Here is a 6,931-nt window from a genome sequence, read left to right as displayed (position 1 = left end):
AAAATAAATAAATAAAAATAAGATGCCACTTTGCAAAGTGCAGTTTTAGGATTATCGGCCCATTTTTATTTATTTATTTATTTTTTATAGAAAACCTGTTGCCASCACTGAAAATGAAATTGTTTCAGATATATATATATATATTTTTTTTTTACAAGGTAGCCTCCGCTACCTTTGAAGTCACAACATAGCGTCCCTCTAGAAATAGAAAGCAGCGGTTTAATGGATCCTACTGGACATCTCTTTGTTGCACTGAATAAAAGTTTACTTTCTGATAAGAAACCGCAGAGAGGTAAGGAAATAAATAAATAACCTCAGGTTGTGTTATCTCATTGTTTGCTGTCGTGTGTGCAGCTGCTTCCAGAGCAACTGCTCCTAATTACTTCTAGGCTTGTTAGGCTGCGCCCCAACCGCTATGCTTACCTTCCCCGCAGACATACTGTGATGCTTATACCTTCGATACAAATACAGCCGATTATCTGCTGTTGCGTAATCACACCATCCCTGACAAATTTGTTGAGCCCAACATCCTACGGCATTTAACCGAACGTGATACAGATATTGAGTTAGGACATTATTGGGCGCAAAAATCCCCACAGCTACTGCTACTTATTGCAGTCCTGCTCAAAGGCTGGTGTTATCTTATCGTTCTCATGTGATAACAGGAAAATGTTCTTATGACTGACTTATTTATTAAATACCTATATGGTTAAATGTGCTGGCTGTTTGTTTTTAAAATTAGCTATAAAGGCTTCAACCGTAACCGTTGACACAAGACAAAATGCCAAAACTATAAAATAACACAAAGTATCAACTTGGTAACTCTTGATTTTTGTGAGAATATTCTCGTTTACTCACATATACACCCTTATGATTCATTCTAGAATGACGATAAATGGAGCTGGGATCTTTACTGTGGTCTTGCTTAAAGACTGCCATTGTGCTTTATCTTGTGACAGCGGGATAATTTTCATGTTACGACAAGATAAAAAAATCATAAATATTAGACTTATCAAGAGATAATGACTTTCTCTTAGGACAAAAATTTCCTGCTTATTCTTAAATATACTGTAAATATGACTTGAATAGTTTTGAAAACGGCACAATTTATCTGCACTGGCTACTGTCAACAGAAGACTTCATTGGAGTCATTTGGTAAGAGCTTTTGTGATTACAGACGATAGAATAATTTTCTCATTATCACCAGATTAAAAAAAAAAGAGAGACAAAAAAATATCTCATCATCAAAAAATAGCGACTCTCGCAATTTATGAAATGAGATTTTTTTTTTTGCTTCCATTTACGCGACAATCAGAGTTTTATAAATCTGTTTGTTCAGACAAACAAAAAAAAAACGTGTTTGAAGTTGACAAGAGGTGCAAATATTCCAGAAAATATCACGTTTGCGAAATATTCACGTTAGTGAGGACAGGGTGTAAAGTGACTCCATTATTACAAGTGCCACAGCAGATGTGCGTTAGCTGACACCTCTGTGATTGTGGCTGATATTGCAGCAGGCAGAAAAACACAACAACATCCAAACTTGTTAAGGAATACATGAAGTTTTCATATTAAAATATTCTCAAATTGTGCAGTTATTACTTTCTACAGACTTTGCAGAAGCCGGTTACAGATGCGTGAATAAGGAAAAATAAACAGTGTAATAAACCAAATTTCAGGGAATACGTACAAATAACCACTTTGATACACACAAGTGTTCCTGTGGTCTGGACAAAAGAAGTATTGTAGTGAACTTATAAACTTTGACACTATATTCAGCAACTCTGCAGACTCCCCTAGAGCTGTGTTTCCTCACCCTGATCCTAAATGCGTTCTGCCCTGCATGTTTTAGATGCTTCTCTGTTTCAAACACACATAATTTCAATTGATGCCTGATTTACAGGGTTTTGTTGAACTGCAGTCATCTAAATCAGGTGTCTTGAATCAGGGACACATGATATAAAACATGCAGGGCGGTGTGCCTCGAGGACCAGGGTTGGGAAACACTGCTCTAGAGTATCAACTAATGACAAATCCAGCCACTTCTTTCTGTGTTGTTCGAAACTTTTATGGCAACAACGCTRCTGTGACCTGAGCAATGGTCCCTCCCCCTTCCACTCCTTCAGCGTGTCGTCACCGATGCACAGAGCAGCTTAGCTTAGTATCGTTATCGATCACCGTTCRCCGCAGCCACGATCGTTATTCAAAATCCTGACTCACCACCAGGTGGGGCTGAGAGACTGGAGTGAGGCGCTTTAACACTCGAACCCAAGGGCTGTGTAAAAAAAAAATATATACTGTGTGACGTAAATCTGTACCGTTTTAAACAAATTCAGATTCAACTGCTTAGCACGGTTGACCAGAGGGACCTGAACCAAGGCTAAATAATATGGTACTCAATACAAAAATKTCAAATCCTCCATACTCCATGTATATTTTTGAATTATAACTCCCATAAAAGTTGACTGCATGAAGCCAGTTTTCTGATAACAGAAGCTTAATAAGACAGGCCGGGTCTTGTACAGTAAAGTAGTAGCTTAGCTAAATGTCAATAATTTACAGTTGTCAATCAAATACTGTGCAACGGTCGTGAGTTTTTCTTCATAAGCCCTCAAGCTGTATTAATGGGACAATAKTTTTGTTCTTTGTGAAACGKATAAAGCCAGGATGAACTGGTGGTGCTCTACGTCAAGCTTRGTTTWGTCTCTTTTCCTGGATCTCTCGATGCTAMTTTCGTGAAACAGCCCTCRGCYCTGTGAAGCGTTGTTTATTTTTTCTGCTCGAAATGTGGCAACTATAGGTTCAGTTAAATCTAATCACGTCGTTGCGTGCGGTTCAATAGGGCRGTCTGTGAGGAATAATGAGGCTCCTTCTAGTCTGCTCCGAATTGACAAACTGGGTCACATATTTTTTTATGTTTTATGTAATGTTTGTTTAAAGCTACTCACTTTCTAAACCAACATTATCAACTCAGTATGAAATACTTAGCATGGCTTGGAATGTATGAAAGAGCCCTCTGCATTGATCACCTTTTTTGATGAACAATTAAAGCCATGAGTGCAGCCTCAACACGTGCAGCTTGATTGGTTCAAACAGCARTAGGACGTATAGGCTTTCTTCAGAGCAATTCCTACCTTTTTTATGCACAGGTTATCTTCAAAGCTGCAGATTGCGTGGTGCGCGTCCTCCACCCCTACCTACATGTGCATACTCTTGGCTGAGTGCAGAGTTAAAACCCAATAAATCCAATGATTTTTAACACAGAAGAGTAATTCACCGGTGTTTTAATGCGGGCAATCTCTTTCCCGATGTTTCCCCAGCTCTGTCGGTCACACCACAGCAAATCGTAAAAGAAACAGAAACTGACAAGTTGGTGTTTCCTATTGACACCTCCTCGTCCTCATTTTAGCAAAAATATCTTCTCGAACTCTCGGATTTAGAAAAAAGTATAACCGCCATCACGAATGGATTTGTTAATTTTTCAGGCAGTTTCTACCTTAACTCTTAAAAATAAAAAAAAGAAACAAATTTATTCAGCAGCCTCCCCAATTGTTTCTCTGCTTGGTACTCGCATCCCATGTTAATTTAAGTGTGGGAGAGAGTACAGCTGGAAAAAAAAAGGAGACATAAAGAAGAGATGGTCAAATGGGAGCACAGGATTAGGCACACAGTAATGAACACAAAGACAGCTGGAGGACTGGAATAAATAAGAGGAGTAGAGAAGCACGAGCGAGATAGGATTGCGAGAGGAGCTACCACAAGAGAAGAGCAGAGAGCAAGACACATCAGGAGGAATAAAAGAGGACAGAAAGATGACCACTTAGTGCTAAAAAAATCAAATTCATAAATGAAGAGGAGCTGAGATTCGTGAAGAAAAACAGAAACCGTAAAGAATAAATGCTATTTAACCAAATTCTGTGTAACATAAAGAAGAAAAAAAATGCAACGGTTAACTGATGTAATGTTTTTCAATCATAGTGCGTAACACTATCAATACATTTGCACTCACTAGCACCCATGTGCAGAGCAGGAGGCAACTTGGAGCTCAGTGCCTTGCCCAGGGGCACATTGACATACAATAGAAGGAAACTGGAATCGAACTGACAACCAATAGATAAAGACAACTACTCAAATGACCTGCTGATAACTTAAAGGACCGTGTCGTGTGTTTTTGTTGGGTTCTTGATATTTTTGCAATTTCTCTGCCTCGTTTTATTCATAAATCTTGCAAAGAGGACCAAACCTTTTCTAGCTTATAGAACAGGGTTATCTTTAATTTATCTGTGTTTTTGTTTTTTTCCTTTTCGCTGGGCATTCTGTCTAAAACATACAGTCCTGAGGGGAAAACTTTCCACTTCACATTTCTGTGTCTGTAAATGGAAAAAAAGAAAAAAAAATTGAAAATGCGAAAAGCAGAACTGCTTGACTGGGATTGTTTCTCTTTGTCAGAAGAAAGTAACCTTTGAACACACATGCAGTGCCTTGCACACGGATTCACGCGCCTTGATGTTTTTTTTTTCCCACATTTTGTCACGTGACTAACCAGAAAAACCGGGATTTCATGTGATAGAGCACAACATAGTAGCTCATTATTCTGAGGTGGAAGAAAATGGAAATGCGGTTTCCGAAGTTTTTTTTTTGCAGTATGTAAGAAAAAAAAAAAGGCTCAAAGTGTGAGAATACATTTGCATTGCATTACTGTACAACATTACAGTAAGAAGTAAATGAATGTAAAAGTTTACACTGATCTTTGACCAAGTTCTTGTATAGTTTGAACTTGCACTACTCTGATTAGACTTTTAAAGTAACTACTTGTAAAGTCTTACATCACAACGCAAACCTGACACACACGCCACTCACTGCGCCGTTCAGATTTACAGCTTAATCTTACGTCACAGCAACAGCTCAGAAGAGAATTATCCAGCCCGCCTGTCTCTATTTTCAACCAAACAACTTCGCATCGTGCTGCATTAGTGGTAAACGTAAGCCCTTTGCAACACTTCTGCAGAGTGGACCATGAAAGAGGCTGCTGCGTGTAGATGCCGGTCAGCTTCGAACCATTCGCATTTGCACACGTTCAACCAGGTCTTTCTCTTTTGTCAAAAAACGAGAGAGAAAGCCACGAAATGCACTGTGTGCAGGACGGGCCGCACTGCGCAACTGCAAGCAATAGTAGTTAAAGCTGATGTTCACCTGAGAGAAATTGCTCWATCTGGGAGACATTTTCGGATAAGAATGGTAAAGGAAAGCATAAAGCTGACGGATATTGAGAACTGGTCTACTGTTTATGTTTGTCCTTAAGCAACAAAACAACGACTAGTACGTAGTTCCAGAGGGAATGGATACTCAAAATCCATAAGTATTGTTCATTTTGTCTGACGTGATATGAGCAAACGATAACGATATGAAGCCGCAGGTAATTACACGGAAGCAATTTATGCAAGTCCTAAACGATCTGCAATTTGTTAGAAAGAATGAGAAAATGCTACTACAATGAGCACACAGGATTAAATGTGATCATAGAAATGCACCTAAGCAATTTACCAAAAAAAAAAGAAATTGTAATAAACTCCTCCTAATGAAACTATTTGTGCTTGGTACACACAGCTGGCTGGCGACGGTACAACCTCCCTAACGGCCCTGTAAGGATAGTCATGGGCTTGTTTGGCTAGACAAACATGATGAAATAAAGCTGATTGTGATTATTCAGTGTTTGTCAAACATTTCAGATTTTTATCACTGAAACATTTTGAAACGTAAGAATCTTATACCTCTAAAYTAGTTTGTTGGTCTGTCTGATAAAGTCCCAGAGGAATGTAATGAAACACACTGTGGAAAAGTTAAGTGGATATGAAAACTTTTGCACAAGATGCACAACATTTACAGTTTATTTTGTTCTTGCAAAGTGATAATCAGAGAAGACTTTGAGCTCAAACACGGTCACAATTTTTCTTAATTTGATGTAACTTCATAAAATGGAGAGGGAAAATAAAATTTTGGAGCTTTTTTGTTGGTCCAGACTATCTCCTCTTCTACTGTGACAGTTGGTTTGATTAGATAAACACAGCTGAAAATAGCTGACACAAGGAGGTGGCTGAGCGTGATGCCTTCTGGAGCTTCCTGGTGCCTGGAGTATTCACAGATCATATGACCAATGAAAGAGCTAGCAATTCCAGAAAAGTCTTAGCTCTGAATCCTTGGCTGCATTAGTCATTACTGYGTGCACCAAGAGTGATTGATCCAACATTCTAACTGCCCTCATCTATCAATATTTTCTGAACCCTAGGAACATCCAATTTAGACCTTTTTTATGTGTTTGATCGGATGAGGCTGGAGAGTCTTTTACACTAGGAGACCATTCCGCAAGCTTATAAAAGCCTGATTCAGTCATGATATCAGAGACTTTATCAGGGGTTGTTAGTGAGTTTGAGGCTCTCTTCAGTGTTTGTCCTGGTTGGAAATCCTTATTTATGGATTTCTGAGGTAGCTATAAGGGAGTGTATGCTTTTCCCTGAACGCCATGTCCGTTTGTTAAAACAGTGATTGAACTCAAGCATAAAAATAACAGGATTAGGCTCACCCAAAGGGTACACTGACCTGTCATTTGGAAAAAATGACTTGAATGGGGCAAATCACTAATGAGAATTGTAAGTTCTCTATTACTGTGAGGCTTAAAGAGAAAAGAAACCATSATTTATTTATTTTTTCTCAATATAAAGGAGAAACAAATCTTCTTCAGGAAGCTCTTTATGAAGTGACATCTAAAAGGAAAAAAATAAATAAATAATGCACACGCCTATKGAYTCAAGAATGGCTACATCCACGTGGCCATTCTTGAGAATTTGATGGAATTTATTTTTCAGTTTCTACGCTACAATGCAACACTGTGGTAGCAGAAACCGTTAGCAGGGACCAGYGGTGGTGTGGTTCC

Source organism: Poecilia reticulata, linkage group LG14 (genome assembly GCF_000633615.1).
Source record: "Poecilia reticulata strain Guanapo linkage group LG14, Guppy_female_1.0+MT, whole genome shotgun sequence".
Lineage (NCBI taxonomy): Eukaryota > Metazoa > Chordata > Actinopteri > Cyprinodontiformes > Poeciliidae > Poecilia > Poecilia reticulata.
The sequence above is the reverse complement of the archived record's forward strand: the minus strand, read 5'-3'. Positions refer to the sequence as shown.